Source organism: Onychostoma macrolepis, chromosome 22 (genome assembly GCF_012432095.1).
Source record: "Onychostoma macrolepis isolate SWU-2019 chromosome 22, ASM1243209v1, whole genome shotgun sequence".
Classification (NCBI taxonomy): domain Eukaryota; kingdom Metazoa; phylum Chordata; class Actinopteri; order Cypriniformes; family Cyprinidae; genus Onychostoma; species Onychostoma macrolepis.
The window spans coordinates 24924237-24947168 of NC_081176.1; positions in this window are offsets into that span (position 1 = coordinate 24924237).

Here is a 22932-nt window from a genome sequence, read left to right on the forward strand (position 1 = left end):
TGCAAAAAATGCTTTTCTGACTTAGTAGTTTTGTCCTGTTTTCAGTCCAAATATCTAATTTTTTTTAAATCAAGATACATTTACTAGACACATGAAATAGCATAAGAAATTGTCTTATTTTCTGGAAAAAAACACCTCAAAATTAAGTGATTGTTTGCTTAAAACAAGCAAAATTATCTGCCAATGGGGTAAGAAAAATAATCTTAATGAGATATAATCTCAAACAGAAGTTTTAAGCATCACTTAATTTTCTCATGCCATATTTTAGATATTTGGACTGGAAACGAGACAAAATTACTAAGTAAGAAAAGCTTTTATTGCAGTGTAGCTATACATGACAACAGATTGAAAAATGAATGGTCCAAAAAAGGCGAGTGAATAAAAACGTGTCTTTAGTCTTGCAATGTAATTGCGTTGCGAAAAAGCGGAGATCTGTCTCCAGGCTGTGCGCGGCGCGTCAGTCTGAATGGAGGCGGGGTGAAGTTACGAGGTTTCGCTGAGAGCTTGATGATCCAATGGCGTTACGAAGTTTTACTGACAAGCTCTTTTTAATGCTTATCATTGGTTAACTATTTTTGAAAACCCTCTGATTTAAAATAATAATAACTCAAGTTTGGATAATTTTTCACAGCACCTGACTGGGCTAGGGTATGGCAACTGACATACTCTGTCATACGGAAACGCCGCCCCTGCTCCCGTGCCATGCCATGTCGCTTTTGCATATTTTGCAGTTAACACACTTTTTCTGTTTATTTAGTGTGAAATGCTCCCACACCTTGGATGACTTGGGTCGCACGGATTTCTCTGCCTCCGCCATGTATCTTTCCTCTACCTCCGCTCGTTTTTTTTTAAAAATTTTTGCTCCGCCTGTGTATGAGGCGCCGAACTCTGCTAGCATCCCTGCGCGAGAGAGACCGAGTGTGTTCACTCCGCTCCGCGCTCAACTAAAGTTTTTTTTTTTTTTTTTTTAAATAATCAAACGTCTCCGCGTCGCGCGACACAACGAATCGATTATGAAATTCGTTGCCAACTCTTTTAGTAATCGATTTTTATCGATTTAATCGATTCGTTGTTGCAGCCCTAAACCCTAAGAATATAGTTCAGATGTGCGGAACAAGATTGTTGAGCATCACAAAATAGAAAGTGGCTGTAAAAAAAACAGTTAATCCCCATTTCCACCATCAGGTTAATAATTAAGAGGTTCCAATCAACTAAAGATGTTAAAAATCTGCTTGGAAGAGGACGTGTGTCTATATCGTCCTAATGAACGCTGAGGAGGAGAGTTTGAGCGGCTAAAGACTCTCCAAGGATCACAGCTGGAGAATTGCAAAAAATAGTTGAGTCTTGGGGTCAGAAAGTCTAAATATATATATATATATGTATATATATAAAAGCTTTTTGGCAAGACATCAATCCAAAACAAACGTCAAAATAAACACAAAAATGGGTCACTGAGCACACAATGAATCTTTTACCATGGCTGTCCCAGTCCTCTGACCTGATCCCTACAGAAAACGAGTGGGGTGAACTGAAGAGAAGAAGCACCAACATGGAACTGTGTATCTTCCAGATAAAATTCTATCTACTTACTATGTTACTAACAACATATTTCTGCCTCATCATTTGACCAAAATCCACATCGGATCGCAGTCAGAAGTTATTACAAACACTCAATAGTGATTGATAGTGACATTCAAGTAGAAGTGTTGTATTCATCTCATTAATTGTCATGTGTAGCTTGAAGTAATTTTTCCGTTATGATTCCCATATGCGATTAAATTTCGCTATGTATTTGATCAAATCACATGAGTTTGTAAGAAACTCTTTAATTTTCCAAAAATATTTTTAATTATATTAATATAATGTACCACATGCTGATCAGAGGGATGTAATGCCAGAGTAAAGTAAAGCCACAACTTACACAACAGATCTTTTTTCCTGACAAAATCAATATAATGCAATATTTCTATCTGCTGAATGTAAGCTTTTCCATATTCCAAGCTTGCCTGCTGCACTGGGGACATCACATGCATGTGCGACTCATGAGAATTATGAAAATAAATATAGGAATTATTTGATTGTTAGATTTTAAATCAGCGGGGTTGAGGCATCAACCCGTAACTAAGCTGTTTCATGGAAAGTAACTGTAATATTATTCCTGAAATCTTATTAGTAATTAGTTACACTACTAGTTACTGCAAAAAGTAATATTATTACAGTAACTAAATTACTAGTAACTAGTTACTGCCCAACACTGGCTGACAGTGATAACTGTAGCAGAATTAAATTGCCATCAACTGATCTGTTCGTCCAGCGACCATTCAGTGTAAGTTCGTATCAACTCTAAGAAAGGATATTTTCGTGGCCACAGAAAATACTTTCTTAAGTATTAATGCATTAGAGCATGTAGCGAGGGTCAAAATCGTAAAGGGAGATTAATTTGCAAGGGATATGAAGTGAGTATTGCTCGGCCATTTGCATTCCTTTGATCAATAAAACTAGTGTTATCTGATGGGTTGCCATGGAACCGGGGGCCTGAAGGCATTGACAGACCTACTGGCCCCGGGTATGTGTATTGGTTGAGGGGTCTGTGACCATTTGTTAATCTAATAACTAATTGATTTGTTAAATCAAATGCAAAATTGTGTCTGATTGGTCCAAATGCTTCAATAGTTACATTTCAAATATTGCATTTCGTTTCGTTTTTTAATTAACCCTTAATCGGTCCTTGGGGTCTATCTGACCCCAATGGAATTTTCCTTTATTTTTTAAAAATGTTCCCTTCTTCTCAGGGGCATGAGACTCTGTGACTTTTCCTAAATAATCTATCAAAACACACACAAAAAAACTGGACTTGATTTGGTTGTTCTAAAGGTATGTAAAAAAAAATTTACCGTTTAAGGTCCTTGGGGTCAGACACATTGAAAATGAATGGGAAAAGTGAAAAAAATGTTTGTTTTTTTTTGTTTCATTTGTCAAAAAAAAAAGTAGTAAACCCAGTATAAATCTGAAAAGTTTTACATTTTTATAAAGGCCTGGATCTAGAGCACAAATGCAAATTAGAACAAACATTCTATCTCATACGCACACACACACACACACACAAACACACACGTGTGTGTGACTGCAATAGAGTGCATTTTTATAGAAATTGGCATATAAAATCAACAAATTTGGCATAAATCTGAAAATTTCCACTCATAAATGAAGGACTGGTACTAGAGCACAAATGCAACATGGAACAAGCATGTTCACTCACTCACTCACACACACACACACACACACACACACACACACAGGTGTGACATAGGTGTCCAGTGCATTTTTTAGATTTTGGCAAATAAAATGCACAGAACATAAATGCATAACAATGTGACACACACACACACACACACAGAGAGAGAGAGACATTTCTGCAAATTTATATAACATAATTTGCAAAAGCAGACCATTCAAAAGACACCAGACAATAACAACAAATTCTAACCTTTGACAAAAATATGGATTTTTTTATATATTTTCACAAAATATATATCATAAAGTTGCAAGGAGAAGCTGAAACATGAAGAAAAATTGACTTGAAACTGAACTGAAAATGAATGAGTCCCTATGGACCTCTGCTGGATATATGTGGTCATTGCACTTTCTTTCTTTAACTGTAATTCCTAAAGTTTTTATTCTAACCTGCAGATGGCAGTATTCTATCCCTAACACATGGGCCGATATCTAGAAACCATTTATTTTTAATTTAGGTCATAATTTAAGTGATTTTTTAATAAAAAATATTTTTCATAAGCCAATTTATGGCATAGTTGAATAATTGTGCAGTAAATAGGTAAAAAACTATCAAATATCCACAAAAACGCAGCATAAATGTATAGTTGAGAAGTAAATAAAAAAAATGATATATAGTTTGTCATATAAAAAATTAATATTTCCTTATGCAATCGCTCTGTAAAAGTTTGGGGTCTATCTGACCCCAAGGACCTTAAACGTAAACCCTACTCGAGGGGCGATGTTTTAATTTTAAAGTTAATTTAGAAAAACGTTTGGAGCATTTATTTTTATTTTTTATTTTTGTTAGTTAAATAAGTATTTTCTTGCTTAAAGTAACGACCAAGCGGCCAGCGGCAGACCGGCAGGCTGATCATAGCTGTTTGATCAATTTAGCCTTCTCAAATCATCACGACTTGCCTAAAATAAAATCTATAGATTTTAAACAGTTCAAGCATATAACAATGTTTAAACGTTAAATCTAGATAAATGTGCGCTGCATCCAATAGTTTGTGCGGAGAGTCGAAGCTAAAGTGCTGGACATGAAGGAACCAGCACAATCAATTGCATTTTTTTTTCAGTGGAAACACCTCAAAATACGCCGTAATTTTTGCTCATAATGGTAAGAGTAATACATCATTCAGAACTGTAAAGGGTTTACTTTTATTTGTGTACCCTCACAATATCAACAAAACATCATGCTTTTAAGAAAACAATGATGTGCTTTCTGCCATCTCGTCTTGAACAGGAGGGATTCACAAAAATGAACCGAAAGTCAGCGAATATGCCTCACATAACAGGATTTCTGACCTTTGTCACAGAAAGCCTTCTTAGTTGACTTTTTCTCTATCGCGCTTTAGAAATCATAAGAAATTATATATCAGTTGAAAACTTAAAATCTCAAAATTCATCCTTTGAAACCCATTTTAAAATCAGACATTGCATTACCATGGAAATTGTACATCAAAACCATCTTACAAAATGTTTTCATTCATGAATTATAAAAAAATAAGTTTGGATAGTGCACTATAATGTTCAAAACTGTGAGTGGCAGTTAAGGGGCTAATACTTTTATTTAGGAGGGATGTGTTAAATGAATAAAAAGTCATAGTAAAAACTTATATTGTTAGAAAAGATTTCTATTTTGAACAAATGCTGCTCTTTTTAACTTTGAATTCATCAAAGAATCAAAGAAAAAAGTATCACATGTTCCAAAAAACAATATGAAGCAGCACAACAGTTTCAACACTCATAATAAACCAGCATATTAGAATGATTTGTGAAGGATCATGTGACACCAAAGACTGCAGTAATGATGCCGAAAATTCAACTCTGCGTCACAGAAATAAATTATATTTTAAAGTATATTCAAATAGGAAACCAATATTAGAAATTGCAATAAGATTTCACAATATTACTGTTTTTTCTGTATTTTTGATCAAATAAATACAGCCTTGATGAGCAGAAGAGACTCTTTGAGCGGCAGTGTAAATCAACTGAAGCTGGATGTTAATATTGTTTTCTTGTTACTCTTTCAGTTCACTGAGGTGGAAAATATTCAGCAAGTAAACAGCACCTTTGTGACTCTATAAAATGTTATTATGTGCTTATCATGTGCTATACTCTTTTAAAAGTAAAGTATTTGGGACACTAGCTACACTTCTTACTCCAGTGAAGTATAAAAAACTCCCATAATCCCTTGCCTGATTACACAGCACATGTTTATTAGTTTTGTTCTTGGCTGGCAATGCTGAGTGGTTTCTGTCATCATTTCTTTGTTTGTTTGATCTTGAAATGTTTTTCCATGTTTTATGATTGCTCGCTGCCTGTTTAAATAAAGCTGCAAATGGATCATCGCTCGAACGTTTCCGAGTCTGCATCACACAGTCGTAAAATTTTACAAACTTCTGCATGGTGTGACTACAGGCAACACAGTGCGGTTAAACTCAACTGAAGCGCTTAACCAAAACCAAACACTTGTTCCATTGGTTGGTCACTGTAATTTTTATTACAGTAACAACTGTTTACTTTTGTATCTTGCACTACCATACCTAAATTGGACTATGCTCATTTGCACTGCCGACTGTTGTTACATTATCAATGCTTACATTAACATTTTGCACCGTATGTCTAATTGTAATACGCAATCACTTCCACTGCACTTTTACACCTTGTTTATAGTAATAGTCATCTGTACATATATTATATTGATAGTACATATCACCTGTAAATTCTGCTTATAGTAATAGCCATCTGTATATTTATTCACTATACATATTCACCTGTAAATTCTGTATATTTATTCACTATACATATTCACCTGTAAATTCTGTTTATATTAATAACCATCTTTCTATATATATTTATACATATATTCAGTACATATCCTTGTCCTGCACTTATTCAACCATTGTATATACTGCACTTGCTACTATTGCACTTCTGGTTAGACCTAAACTGCATTTCGTTGCCCTGTACCTGTACTTGTGTAATGACAATAAAGTTGAATCTAATCTAATCTAATCTAATCTAACTTGACAGCCAATGACTTCACCTTTGTCTGGTGAGGAGGTTTAACCTTGAACCGAGTGCCAGTACCTTTATGTATGTATGTATCTCAGTTCTCACAGTTGTCTGAAACTCAAATAGAAACAGCAGCACTGTTTATCTACACGTTTAGTGTCAAAGTTAGAGTGTTTAAATGCATGTAAAGCCCCTTCACACAAACTGAAGTTTATATTGCTTTGAATGTCCAAACATTCAACTGTCAAAACTATTGTTAAATATTCACACCTTATCTCTGTAGTGTTTATCAGTCTATCTTGACTTGGAAAAACAAAACAATAACAAAAACAATAATAATATAATCAAATGTTCAACATTTTTAAGTGAATGTTTGTGCATGTTTTAATATTGCAAAGGATTTGCATGGAGGAGGAGGCACATGATACTGAAACACAACTTCTGTTCTGTGTGAGATTAGATATTTGGGGTCAAGTTGTGTTTTTTTTTTTTAATGAGAGGCTTAATAACAGCCAGTTTGAAAGTTTTGGGACATAACCTAATGACAATGATTAATTAATAATAGTCAAAAGAGGATCTATTACTTCTAGAAGCACCTCTTTTAGGAGCTTAGATAGAACAGGGTCTAACATACAAGTTGTTGGTTTAGATGACTTAACAAGTTTATACAATTCTTCATTTCCAATAGAAGAGAATGAGTGGAATTATTCCTCAGGGGATCTATAGCGTACTATCTGATGTGATACTGTGGCTGACATCTGCATGGTTACAATTTTATCTCTAATAGTTTCGATCTTGGAAGTAAAGTAGTTCATAAAGTCATTACTACTGTGCTGCTGGGTAATGTCTGCACCTGCTGATGTTATATTTTTTGTTAATTTAGCCACTGTATTGAATAAATACTTGGGGTTGTGTTTGTTTTCTTCTAAAAGAGACGTAAAGTAAGCAGATCTAGCAGTTTTTAAGGCTTTCCTGTAGGAAAGAGCATTTTCCCACCAAGTAATATGAAATACCTCTAATTTAGTTTTTCTCCAGCTGCGCTCCATTTCCGGGCTGCTCTCTTTAGGGCATGGATTTGGACTCTTATCCTTAATCTTCCTTAAGCGTAAAGGAGCAACCGTGTCTAAAGTGCTAGAAAAGAGAGAGTCCATAGTTTCAGTTACATTATCAAGTCGTTCTGAGTCATTGGATATGTTGAGGAACTGAGATAAGTCAGGAAGATTATTTATAAAGCAGTCTTTTGTGGTCGAGGTGATGGTTCTACCATATTTGTAACAAGGAGTTGGCTTTACAGCTTTAGCTATATGGAATATACACGAAACTAGATAATGATCTGAGATATCATCGCTCTGCTGCAAAATTTAAACGCCACTGACATCAATTCCATGTGACAGTATTAAATCTATAGTATGATTTCGACATTGAGTAGGTCCTGACACGTGTTGTTTAACACCAATAGAGTTTAGAATGTCTATAAATGCTGATCAAATCTTTTTCATTACCAACATGGATATTAAAATCACCAACAATTAGGACTTTATCTGCAGCCAGCACTAACTTGATAGAAAATCAACAAATTCTTTAATAAAGTCTGTATGGTGCCCTGGTGGCCTGTATACAGTAGCCAGAACAAACATCACAGGGGATTTATCATTAACACTTGTTTCTTTGGATAACATTATATGAAGCACCATTACTTCAAACAAATTATACTTGAAACCCGACCTCTGAGAGATACTGAAAATATTGCTATAAATTGCAGCAACACCTCCCCCTTTACCTTTTGGACGCGGTTCATGTTTGTAACAGTAATCTTGGGGTGTAGACTCGTTTAAAGTAATGTAATCATCTGGTTTTAGCCAGGTTTCTGGCAAACAAAGCACATCTAGTTTATGGTCAGTGAACATATCATTTACAAAAAGTGCTTTTGTAGAAAGGGATCTAATATTCAATAAGCCAAGCTTTATCATTTGTTTATCTGTAATATATCTGTTTTTTTATTTGTTGAACATCAATTAAATTGTTACTATTACTTTGGTTTGGACGTTTTCTGTATTTTCTAGTTTGGGGAACAGACACAATCTCTATAGTGTGATATCTAGGTGAAACAGTACAGTACAGATCCTCAGACCCCCCTCAGTACAGATGACGTTCTGGTAGAAGCCCCCTCGGTAGAAATCGCGATCGCGTTCCCGGTAGAGCCCTGCACGGGCCTCAAATTTAGGCCCTAGCCGAGATGCTCAGGCCCTAGCCCGGCACGTGTCAGACAGTTTAACAGAATTACCGAGCCCGTCTTTTTCCCCCCTTCTTCCAAATCAGATTATAATACTGTTTCAGATATTAAAATAGTTCAGGTTTGTATGTAATTGGCAAAGTGATTATATTTTGTGTACCGGCAGGCTGTTCATAGCCTATGTTTGATCAATTTAGCCTTCTCAAATCATCACGACTTGCCTAAAATAAAATCTATAGATATACTAACACAGTTCAAGCATATAACAATGTTTAAACGTTAAATCTAGATAAATGTGCGCTGCATCCAATAGTTTGTGCAGAGAATCGAAGCTAAAGCGCAGGACATGGAGGCACCAGCACAATCAATTGCATTTTTTTCAATGGAAACACCTTATGCCGTAATTTTTGCTCATAAAGGTAAGAGTAATACATCATTCAGAACTGTAAAGGGTCTACTCTTATTTGTGTGCACTCACAAATCAACAAAACGTCGTGCTTTTAAGAAAACAATGATGCGCTTTCTGCCATCTCATCTTGAACAGGAGTGCTTCACAAAAATGAACCGAAAGTCAGCGAATACATGCCTCACAGACATGATAAATGTATCTATAGAAAGCTTTAAATTACTACTTAATGAAATAAATCAAATCGATAACAAAATTCTTTCATTATAATCTGTGAAGATGCTCTCTAAAGGCGCATCTAATGAGGAGACGGTGAGTCAGGATCATCAACTTCATCTTTGTGACACTGACACAGAAAACACTAGTTTATTAGTAAATAATTTAAATATCTCCTTACTATTCCCCCCCTGACACATTCATGGTAATTTTGCTGGGGCTTTGTGGCAAGCTTCAGCCTATTGCGTGTATTTGAAGCAGAAATCTTCATCTGCGCTGACTGCGCTCTCTGCTGCTGCGGGACTCTAAACACCGTCGAGCCGCTCTTCACAGTCGCTGCTTGGTGTCGTGTTGTTTCCACCAGCGCGGCAATTTTTTTCATCACTAATTGATGGATGTCTCAAATATAAAAATAAGGAGAAGTCTAAGACAGGCCCGAGTCTGAACTATAACGTGAAAATTGGACCGATCAAAGCCCGCCCTAGAGGCGTAAATAAGTTGGGGCCGTCAGCTAGGCCCGGGCTGAAATGCAAGGCTCTAGCGTTCCTCTCGGTAGAAATCGTGCTTCCCCCTCAGGAATTGGATTTTACTGAAAACAGCAGATCCTCCAACAGTGATTCTACGATCAATGTCAGCCACAGCATCACCTTTTTACTTAAATAATACATTCAGAAAGAAATATTCAGTGCAGTTTAAACATCGTCTTGTGGAAATTGCAATAATTCGCAAGTGACAACTTCTCACTTTGAGCACACGAATGCGTGTGTCATTTATTTAACAGGTAAACACAGGAAAACCAACGGCGCTGAACCGCGTCCCACGTCATTACGCAATTTAAAGGGACCGCGATCCCTGTAGTCATGAATAAACACACTAAGAACAAAGTGCTGCGTTTATAATCAACAGTGTGTAGAACTACACTTAACAACAAAGGTGAATTATGTATGTCACATTCACTACAGTCTGGTTATTAATAATGTGACTGCTGATGAATTAGGAGTTTATTACTGTATGAACACACGCACACCTCCAAAACTCAGCAACAGCACCAGAATATACTTCAATGGTGAGTTAATTTACTCCTTAATCAGTGTGATTATTTACTTTTCATTATTTGTAACATAGTTAATCCCTCGTTCCATAGATGAATGTGCTTCAGTAAAAGACTGACAGTAACAGACTGTGAACTCTTTCTTTACAAAATCAGCTCAATTAACTGAGTGTCACAATCAAACACAATATCAGATTATTATCATCATATCTGCACTGAACGGACTTCTGCTCATTCTGCTGATTGATGAGTTATTATTCTTATTGTTCTAAAAATTATCAAATTAAATACACATTACGGTAAAAATATCAATATAATGTTGTTCTCTGTAGGTGAAGCTTTTATTTGTTTGTTTATTTATTTATCTATTTATTGTGTCTCCATACTGTTTACAGTTTTACACCCCCCTTTCAGAATCTGCAAAATGGTAATTATTTTGAAAATTTGATGTTTATCTGCTTACCCCCAGGGCATCCAAGATGTAGGTGACTTTGTTTCTTCAGTAGAACACAAACAAAGATTTTTTAACTCAAACCATTGCAGTCTGTCAGTCCTATAATGCCAGTCAATGGGCACACAGTCTTTGAGAGTAAAAAAAAAAACAGATAAATTCAAATTAAACCTTGCAGCTTGTGATGATACAATGATGTCCTAAGACACGAAACGATCGGTTTGTGCGAGAAACTGAACAGCATTTATATAATTTTTTCCCTCTGATACACCGCAATGTCCAACCATCCTGAGCTCTTCCACAGCATCCAGCGCGTGACGCATCAACGGCTCTGGAACATAGATATATATAAATACATAGATCCTTATGTATCGCAGCCCATAGAAACAGTCGCTAATGAGGCATCTATGTATATATATCTATGTGCCAGAGCAGGTTGACGCGTCATGCGCCGGATGTTGTGACAGTCGGACACTGAGGTTTATCAGAGGTAAAAAATGACATAAATACTTTTCAGTTTCTCGCATAAACCGATCGTTTCGTGTCTTAGGATATCAATGTATTGTCACGAGCTGCAAGGTTTAATTTGAATTTGTCTGTGCATGTTTTTTTTTCTCTCAAAAATTGTGTGCCCATTGACTGGCATTATAGGACTGACAGACTGCAACGGTTTGAGTTAAAAACCTTTGTTTGTGTTCTACTGAAGAAACAAAGTCACCTACATCTTGGATGCCCTGGGGTAAGCAGATAAACATCAAATTTTCATTTTTGGGTGAACTATCCCTTTAATACTGTGTTGTTACCTGAATGATCCACAGCTGTTTTTTGTTTGTTTGTTTGTTTGTTTGTTTAGTGATAGTTGTTCATGACTCCCTTGTTTGTCCTGAACAGTTAATCTGCCTGCTGATCTTCAGAAAAATCCTTCAGGTCCCACACATTCTTTGGTGTTCCAGCATTTTTGAACCCTTTCCAACAATGACTGTATGATTTTGAGATCCATATTTTCACACTGAGGACAACTATTGCAACTACAGAAGGTTCAAACGCTCACTGATGCTCCAGAAGGAAAAACCATGCATTCTTTTGAACAGAATGGAGATGTGTACATTGTTATTTTGCCTAATCATATATATATATATTTTTTCATTTAGTACTGCCCTTCAGAGGCTACAGAAGATAGTTACATGTTTCCCAGAAGACAATATAAGTTAAATTTACCCTGATCTTCAAATTAAAAAATGGGGGATCGGTACTAGGATCAAAACTAAATAAATAATAAATAATAAATAATAAAATAATAAATAATTTTGTATAATCTCTCTTATTTTGGTAAAATAATTAACATTTTGCAGATTCTGAAAGGGGGGTGTAAACTTTTGGGACCTCAACTGTATGTTTTTACCATCTAAGAAACAAAATTATAGCTGTTAGTAAATATTGAATCTGAATTCTGTTTCATTTTTAGTTTTTGCTGCTGGAACAACACAACGGTTGGAAAAACACATTCATCTGCAGACAAAAGTTATATATCAACCATAAGAACCAAACCAACTGTACCAATTGTAATATAAAGTTAATTTCTATATGGGCACATTTTAAAGTCTTGGCTAATTTTAATTTTTTGGTAAATGGTCGTTACGTTATTAAGCCTCAGTTAATCTTGTCGTGTCGATGTGTATTTCTTGATTTGTTTCAGTCAGAATTTGTCCTAGTTTCTGTTATAATGTTATTGACTCATTCATGTTCTATGGGTGGTATTTCTGTAAATACCTGCTAGAGCAATTATTTGGTAGAATGAAAACTATCAGACATGAAATTTGACAAAAAAAGTAAGATTTCATGTGAAATGACAAGAAGTTGTTTTTTTTTTTTTTTTTGTTATCAACATTTTTTATTTTTCATACATAACATCCAAAAAAATAAACAAATAAATAAAAAATACAAAATAATAATAAAAAAAAAACAACAACAACAGACACATACTCAATATCTCAAAGTCCAGTCAAAGGGAGGGAGAGAGGGAAGGACAAGAAAAACACAAAAGTCACTCCTCTATACAGTCACGTATATCAAAGAGAAAGCACTGCCAAGCATCAATGGTAGAAGGCTTGGCCTCATTGATTCGTGCTGTTGTACATTCACAAGTCACTATTTGCAGGAGGCTACGGATCCAATATGTTTTTCCACACATGTGCGGTGTAAACCAGTTTTGTATTATTGTCTTCTTTGCAGCTGTAAAACCAGCAAACAACATTCTCTTTTGCATTGAAGTTATACAGAGGCCAGAATCATCATTAAGAAGACACAAACTTGGATTAACAGACCAATCAATATGCAGTAAGGATGATAGAACCAGGTTTACATGTGTCCATAGACTGATGACGACAGGACATTCCCAAAACATATGCAGAAAAGTACCTGACGATGTAGTATTACATATATGGCAGTTGAGATTCGGTTGTAGTTTCATTTTAAATCTTTTGTAAGGAGTTATGTATGCTCTATGAATGACTTTTTATTTTTTTAGATTAGAATCTTTATTGTCCACACATGTGGAAATTCATCTTCGGCCCCACAAAAACATATACCACAAACACACTTGACTTCACAGTCCAATACAACAGACACACAGAACATACAAGAACATCCTGCCCCAAGAATCACAGACACATAAAACACAAGATAAATATATAGAAATTAAACCAATAACACTAAAACCTCAAATAAGTAATAATAAATAACTCAATAAATAACTCAATAATATTAACAAACAACAGCAATTAATTACATAATATACATAAACCTGATTATATATCATTTATTTAATAAAGTAACAGCAGATGGTATAAAAGATTTCTTGAAAATATTTCTTGTTGCTATGGGTACCCTGTATCGTCTGCCTGAAGGAAGTTTTTCAAATTCATGTTGGAGAGGATGGGTGGAGTCCTGAACTATTTGTGAGGCTTTCCTCCTGGTCTGGTTTGTATACAGTTCCACCAGCTGCCTCTGGGGGTCTAATATAATCTTACTGGCTATATTAATAATCTTTGTGATCTTACTTTTACTTCTAGCCCCCAGATTCCCATACCAGCAGGTGATGTTATAAGAAATAATGCTTTCCAGTAAACTGGTGTAAACCATCCTCAGACTTCCCTTACTTACATTAAAACTGTTTAGTTTCCTCAAAAGAAACAATCTTTGGCTTGCCTTCTTATAGATATAGTATGTGTGCTCAATAAAATTTAAGTTACAATCTAGTATAATCCCTAGATATTTAAAACTATTTACAATCTCAACATGTCGGCCCCGAATTATGATTGGCTGACATGTAGGTTGCCCTTTCTTAATACTGACAACAAGTTCCTTGGTTTTAGAAGCATTTAGTGACAAAGCACTCTCCTCACACCATGCCACCAGGCGGTCTATATGCTCAAAGTAGGCCCTTTCTAACTCCCCCCTTCCTCTGACCATAAGACCAACCATAGCCATGTCATCGGCATACTTGAACAAACTAAAATTACTTTCACAAATCTGCATTTCATTTATGTACACAGAAAACAATGCAGGTGATAACACACAACCTTGGGGGACTCCAGTGTTCAGAATAACCTCGTCAGACATGGTACCCTGTACAGAGACTCTTTGAGGATGGTCAGTTAAGAAATCCTTAATCCATAACAGAAGGTGCCCATTGGTATCCAGTTTTAATAGCCAATCTAATAAAATGTCAATCCTGACAGTATTAAAAGCTGAACTAAAATCAATAAATAAAATTCTCGCAAAAGCTCCAGGATGCTGAATATGCTTACTAATCACATGCAGCAGAGTTAACGTAGCATCCTCAGTGCCTCTCTGTGCCTTATAAGCAAACTGCAGTTGGTCAGACAAATGAGCATTTGGCAAATGACCTAACACAACCCTTTCCATGCATTTACATAGAATGCTGGTGAGGGTAATAGGTCTAAAATCATTAGATGATACAGGGTTGCAGTTTTTAGGCACAGGGATGATTGTGGTTCTCTTCCAGGAAAGTGGGACAGTGTGTGTGTCAAGCAAGATCTGAAATAGTCTAGTAAAAACACCTTTAAGTTGATAAACGCACCCTGCTATGGCCCTCCCTCTAAGACCATCTGGGCCAGGTGCTTTATGAGGGTTTACCCTAGCAAGACAACCAGCTGTCTCCTCCTCTGTAAGAGTGATGGTATTCCAGACATGGCTACACACTTGGTCAGCCCTAACTGCATGTGTAGTTTTGTCAAACCTACTGTAAAACTGATTTAATTCATTTGCAAATAAACCAATATCTGTGGGTAGCCTATGTCGCTTCTGAGTCTCTCTACCCATCATATTGTTTAGACTGCTCCATGCTTTACGAGCATCCCCAGTAACAAACTGTTTCTCCATTTTATCTCTATATTGCTGCCTGGACTTTCTAATAATTGCTCTGAGTTCTCGTCTTTTATCTTTAAAGAGCACCATATTACTTTGAGCAAAAGCAGCCCTTTTCTCACTTAGACATTTCTTCATTTCATGTGAAACCCAAACCTTATTATTAGGGTATATTTTAACAGTTTTTGTTGATACAACATTATTCTCACAGAAAATAATGTAAGATGTTATTGTTTCTGTTAACTCATTTGTGCTTACACAGTTATCAAGGAAAATGTCCCAGTTCGTATCATCAAAGCAGTCTCTCAGTCTCTCTTTACAGACCTCAGACCACAGCGTCACTTCTCTTACAGTAGGCTTTTCTTGTTTGAGTTTAGCTTTGTATGTGGGCAGCAGATGAATAACGTTATGATCTGACTTACCCAGTGGTGGGCGAGGCACTGCCTTATAAGCATTCGGTATGTTACCATAACACTGATCCAGAGTCCGCGAAAGCCGTGTGGGACAGTCTATATATTTTTGTAGCATTGGTAAATGACTGGAAAGTTCACAATTATTAAAATCCCCAAGTATGAAGATGGGCTGGTCCACAGAGCGCGAGAGTGCTTTGTTAAAACTCTCACTTATCCTACCAGCAGCTTCCTCGTATTTGGGTCCCGGTATATAAACCAGTATGACGGTAATCTGTCCGAAATCCCTTGGAAGATAGAACGGTCTAAACGATACAGAAAGCAACTCATAATCGGGGGTGCACTCTTTCTCATGAATGCGCAATTGTGTTGCCCATTTACTGTCCACAAAGATACACATACCTCCCCCGATCGATTTGTTTGATTGATGTTTGTCCCGGTCAGCTCTTATTGTGATGTACCCAGGCAGCGCAACTTCAGTCTCGTCTTTAAGCCATGTCTCCGTTAGACAGATTAGGTTACTCATTTTAAAGTCATTCTCGACTTTTACCCTGGCCATCAGTTCATCCATTTTATTATTAAGTGACCGCACATTTGACAGCGTTATCATGGGAAGAGGGAATCACGCACCTCGCTTCCGAAGCCTGGCCCGAATACCCCCTCTTGCGCCCCTTTTCTTCAACTTCTTCGCTTTAAAGTTAGGTTTCCGTGCGATTTCAGGGCAATCGTGCGTTAATGATTCAAGATCCACATGTCCTGCATGTCTTCGTAGAGACATCAGGTACTCTCTGGAATAGGTCACATCTTGCCTAGGCCCAGACAAGGCGTTGTTGATGGAAAACAATGAACATAAAGCGTTCAGAATTAACAATGTCCTAGTTATCTCCATAATCCACAGTGCAGGAAGCTCAACCACACAATCACGAAACAATAACAAGTAGCGAGAAAAAACAACAAATAACAATTAGCGTGGAGCTCTGGGTCAGCCGCTGAGCAGCGCCCCGGAAGCCATTACAACAACAATAGTTGTTTGAAGTGAATAAGAAGATGAGCCAGATTTTTAGATGTTAAACTGAGATTAGACCACACTCTCTCCCAGTCGACAGACAAATTAAGGTCAGATAATTCCCTATTCCAAATAGTTTTAATAGAAAGAGGTTTTGTAATGCAATCAATAATCTTATTATATATTAAAGAAACAGACGGCCGACCAACAGATGGTGCAATCCAATCTTGCATAGGATGAGAGGAGATGGGAGATGCCCAAGGAACTCCATACGCTTTGAGAGCAGAACGTAATTGAAGAAAGACAAAATATGCGGATACAAGAACTTTTTCAAATATTTTCTGTCAGTCATCAGAGATAAAATGACACATTTATGACTGTTTATTTATGTATTTATTTATTTTGTATACTGTTAAATTTAACATAGGTTGCGTCCTTGTATCTTTTGACAGTCAAGAACAGAGTTTAAGTTAATATATATGAACAGACTTTAAGTTGGTCACATCCTCGACCCCTGTGCAGAAACCGTTAATGAACACTTGAATGGACCCTGATGCTGGTGTTGCAAGCAAAACGTTGTTTTCGTTTATTGGTGACTTGTATTTTTTCCCTGAATTTCAGGATATTCTTATACAGTATATCAATATATATTTGTTATATAGTTTTTGTATTCAGCAGTAATCTACAGAGTGTAACTACACAGTGTAACTAGACTGTGGTTAAACTCAACTGAAGCTCAAACCAAAACCATAAATATGTTCCACTGGTTGGTCACTTGGTCATTTAACAGCCAATGACAAACAGGTTCTGTTACCTTTGTCTAGACTGGAGGTTTATTCTCGAGCTTTGAGTACAGTGACACTTGACTATTTATTCTTTTTGTTGTTGTTGTTGTTATATTATTGTTATAATTTATATAGGTTGTGTCCTTGTATTTTTTGACAGTGTAACTAGGCTACACAGTGTGGTTAAACTCAACTGAAGCTCTAACCAAAAGCATAAATATGTTTGGTTGGTCACTTGACAGCCAATGACAAACAGGGTCTGTCACCTTTGTCTAGACTGGAGGTTTAACGGAGTACCAGTGTCTACAGTTCTCACAGTTGTCTTAAACTCAATGGAATAAGCAGCATTGCAGTATGTCTGCTTTTACTGTAGCCTGCAGTATATCTACACAGTTAATTCACACATGCTTTATATTGATGCATGCATTTAATAACATTGTTTGTTTATATTTGAACTACAATTCTCTGACTGTTCTGTAACCTCATTTGACTGAAGAAGAGAGAAGCTTTACAGTCTGACAAGAGCTGCTTCCATTGAGATGCTAAAGTGAAGTAAAATGAAGTTATCTTTATGTTTTGATCTTGCAAGGCTTTGTTTGAGGAAATCAGATTACTTAATACTGAAGTATTTGAGCCAAAACAACAACACCAGGCTCACACAGCTTCAGTTCTGTATGAGTTTACTACATGAATCTAATATGATTTAATTTACTTTGTAGTTAAGGCCCTTTTCTTAAACAGCATTATGAAATCATTTTAAGGACATTTGCTCTTCGTTACTTTGTGTTTGATTTGTTATATACTCATACAGTGAGGTTTATAGCCTATGTTAACAGGGATTAACAACTAAAATTAAATAGAGGTCATTTGTTTAGAGAGCACAACCAACCCACCCTCCTTCAATCACTGTCCCACCCTAAACCTACACCAAACTACACCACTAGAGGCTCTCTAGACCCACAATCCTCACTGCTCACAGATCAATCACCAAAACTCAAAAGATATTTAAGACTATAAACACTTCATCAACACATTTAACACTTTTTATTCCACTTAACACTGAAAATTAGTGTATTTATTCAATAAGATTATTGGTTTCCGTCATACTTTATGTAAATATAAAGTAGCATACTGACACTGTGCATGTTTTCACACACACTGCACATATTCAAACAGTGTAGTTTTCTGAACATTCCTGCTGTCGTTGTGTCTTTAATACACTCTTATGTTTTGCCTTTATCTTCACCTCTGGATCACAACAAGAATGCAGATCTTCCAGTGACATCTCAATTTGACTTGCAAAGAAACTGAAAGAGAGAAACAAAAGAGTCAAACATACAGCCTGCTCATAAATTTGCCATTCAAATTACATTCAGGTTAGTTTATAGTCATATCGGCATATAGCTGTGTTTTGTGTGTTTCCTTGGTTGAATCAAATCTTTTTGGTACACATTTATTGTATATATATTCCTTTTTATTGTTATCATGTTAAGTTGTCTTTAGTTTGACATATTATTCATCCAACAAATACCTGGAATTCAAAAGCAGAGCATTTTGCATTGTTTGTATTATATAATTGTATTGTGTTTCTGTATTACATGGACATAATGACACTAAAGCCTGTTCTGATAGTGATCAGACTGGTTCTCAATACATAGAAACATGTTTAGTTTGCATGTCAGCTGATGTTTGAAGTTTTATCACTAAGGCGTGGAGTTACTGTGATGACACTCGGCTCCAGGATGCTGGAAATATAAACACTGCCACGAGTCAAAAGATCCCGAAGCCATTTCCCTACAAAATTTTGCTGCTGAGATACAGATGGGACTGAGCCATCAAGAAACTCCAGAGACTGACTCAAATCAAAAGAGCCTAGTGTACACTGACGTAATTGAATGATGTGTTATAGGAAATTAAACAATCAGATTTGGTAAATGATAAGCAGTTTTAATATTAACAAACAGAAAATTATATACAAGTACAACTAAATACATTTAACAATGCAAACACAACATGAAGAAACCAGCAGCATAGGGGCTGTCAACTAATCAGCCTCTTTCTAAAGTATTACAGGTGAATATACCACAAGGTAAAACATGTAAAAATTGATATTACCCTATACATCCCCAACTGACTGATTAAACTAAGAAAACAAACAACATTGTATTACAAGTTTTCTTGTTATCAACATTTTTTATTTTTAATACATAACATCCAAAATAATAAAAAACAAAAAAAACAACAACAGACACATATTCAATATCTCAAAGTCCAGTCAAAGGGAGTGTTACGACCCATGGCTCAAGGGAAGCAACAAACAGAGGACACACGCGAAACCAAAATGTTGACTCAAAATATAATTTATTTAAGGACTGAAACCACATAGAAAAATAAAGAAACTATAAAGAAACAATCATGAATTGGAAAACGTCAGTAATGTCAGGGTGTAATGTAAGATGCATGAATGTAAGGGAATGTAGTGTGCTGCAGTGTTGAAGGTGCCAAAACAAAAGCCAACCAAACCAAAAGTCCAAAACCAAAGTCAGCTCTCAGACCCAAGCGGAGGCCTCTTTTAACAGAGTGCCTGATAGCAAACAGGTGTTTCAAACGACTGCCAATCAAGGTAATTTGCGGACTCAGCGGCAGTTCCATGAAAAGACGACAGGGGTCGTCACAGGGAGGGAGAGAGGGAAGGACAAGAAAAACACAAAAGTCACTCCTTTATACAGTCACGTATATCAAAGAGAAAGCACTGCCAAGCATCAATGGTAGAAGGCTTGGCCCCATTGATTCGTGCTGTTGTACATTCACAAGTCATTATTTGCAGGAGGCTACGGATCCAATATGTTTTTCCACACATGTTGTATTATTGTCTTCTTCGCAGCTGTAAAACCAGCAAACAACATTCTCTTTTGCATTGAAGTGTATTACAAGTTTTCTGAAATGATATGTTTAAATATGGAAATGAGGAGTTAAATTAAATATTTGCATATATTTCCAGAACAGAAATCTGAACATTAGATGAAGCCAGGTTTTATTTTGTTGACATATTACAGTTTTTCTCGATTGCTAACACACAGTTCATGAAACAATTCACCATTTTCTCACAACTGTAAACACAATCTCAAAATTACACACCAACTTCTGCAAACTTCAAACTTCCAGGTCAAAATCAAATAGTTTAGTCAAAAACATATTCTCTTTTGTCAAACTCAAACTTTGGCCTCAGATGATACACAAACCTGCCAAATACTCCTGTCTGAACACTAGTGAGATCAATTCAAAACACTGTTACAAAAACCTCCTTTTGGGAAACAGGAATCCTTTTGCTATAGTCAATGTCTGTTACAGTATACAGCATAAATAAAGGGGTGCAGATACAGTAAAATTCAGCAATAAACTTTAAGAAAAGTTTACTTTCATTACACTACTGTAAAGAGATCTTATAGTAGAAGAAAAGTTCAAAGACCAAACAACTGAATATACAGTAAACACACACTGGACTATACTGTCAGTTACTGTGAATGCATAAATAAATAAATTCATTCATTCATTTATTCATTCAGCATCAGCCAAATTACATTACAGTATTGGTAATATCCTTATTTGTTATGGCGGTTTCTTAGTCTTCTGAAAAAAGACTTCTCTGCCTCCCCTAGACAGTCGTCTCTCAGTTCTGTTACAGTTTTTCTCGATTGCTAACACACTATAACTTAGGGGTTCTCAACCTTTTGCAAGCTGGGCCCCCCCAAAGCTGGTTCATTGCAGTTGGGGCCCCAGTGACACCCCCCCCCCCCAACACACCACCTTGCACAGATAGATAGATAGATAGATAGCCCTAGGCTATTATTTTTAGGCCCACATTATTATTATTATTATTATTATTATTATTATTATTATTATTATTATTATTATCATCAGTAGCGGTAGGTAGGCCTATTATCATTACTAGGCTATTGTTATAATTGGCAGTTGCACCAGACTTCTAATGTGAGCTTGCAGACATTATTATTATTATTATTATTATTATTATGAGTAGTAGTAGGCCTATCATCATTACTAGGCTATTGCTATATAATTATATATTTATATACAAACTTTTTTAATTTAGTTGGTTAATGATGATTATAAATTAAATATCTTAGGTACTTTACAGACAAAGCAAACAACACTCTTTTTTTCTAACACCATCCTATAATATTTAAAAATACATTTAAAATATTTTCCTTGTATGGCTCTTTTGCCTTTCCTCAAAATTATTTAATATTGTTTATTTTATGTAAATTAGGTGTCGTGAACTGGAGTGCATTTTCTGCACAATACAGACAGGAGTGACAGCCTACGGTGCAGTGAGATACTGTATTTAAAGACTGCAAACCTAGGTATGTCAGGAATGACAGGAGGGGAGTCCTGTGTGGGTTTTATTCATTCAAAGAATTTGAGGGCTACTGCTCTGAAATTTTTTTTTTCTTTTTTTTTTCCCCCTCCCATCCTGTAGTCTACTCGCTGAATGAATTTATTCATTTATTCTTTTATCCATTATTTATTTATTTCTGTAAAACAACTGACAGTATATTCCAGTGTGTATTTACGGTATATTCAGTTGTTTGGTCTTTGAATTTTTCTCTTGTAGTGCTTTTCATCTACTGTAAGATCTCTTTACAGTAGTGTAATGAAAGTAAACTTTTCTTAAAGTTTATTGCTGAATTTTACTGTATCTGCACCCCTTTATTTATGCTGTATACTGTAACAGACATTGACTAGCAAAAGGATTCCTATTTCCCAAAAGGAGGTTTTGGTAACAGTGTTTTGAATTGATCTCACTGGTGTTTTCTAGGCACTGGAGCAGTCTGTGTATTTGGCAGGTTTGTGCATCATCTGAGGCCAAAGTTTGATTTTGACTGAAGATAATATGTTTTTGATTAGAATATTTGGTTTTGAACTGGAAGTTTGAGGTTTGTGTAAGTTGGTGTATAGTTTAGAGATTGTGTTTATAGTTGTGAGAAAATGATTAATTGTTTCATGAATTGTGTGTTAGTTGTGTGTCCCAGGGAAAGCAAGAGCTGATAAAATGTAAAAACTGTAACTTGAATGCAATGTAAGTCGCTTTGGATAAAAGCGTCTGCTAAATGCATAAATGTAAATGTAAATGTTAGCGATCGAGAAAAACTGTAAAGGTTTTTATAGAAGTGTATTTTGAATTTTTTATTTTAATTCAGAAAAATCAGGCAAATGATAACCCCACTGTAAAAACCCTTATGAACACAAATACACAACAGCAACTTAATGTGTTTATGCATGTACTGCGTCAAAACAAATCCCCATTGAGCTCAAGGTTACGAGTTTTTCTCGAGAGCATGAGTACGATTTGTACCTTGGTGCAGGATGTTTCTTTCTAACCTTTTTTAACCTGATGGGAATAACACTATCTGGAATGATAGAGAAAATAGTGCCCATATTGATAGTTGCTATAGTTAGGTAAATATCATCTGTATTTATAGACAGGCAAAGCAGTTCAGAGAAATCAAACAAGTTTCTGTCTTCAGTGGTTGGAATAACAGATCTACTAAATCAATGATGATATGACTAATCTCATACACACAGTGAGCACAAGACGAGGTAGTGATCTCTGATCTTATGAACTTGAAGTACCAGTACAATCTATATCTTTAATATCAATTCCATGTG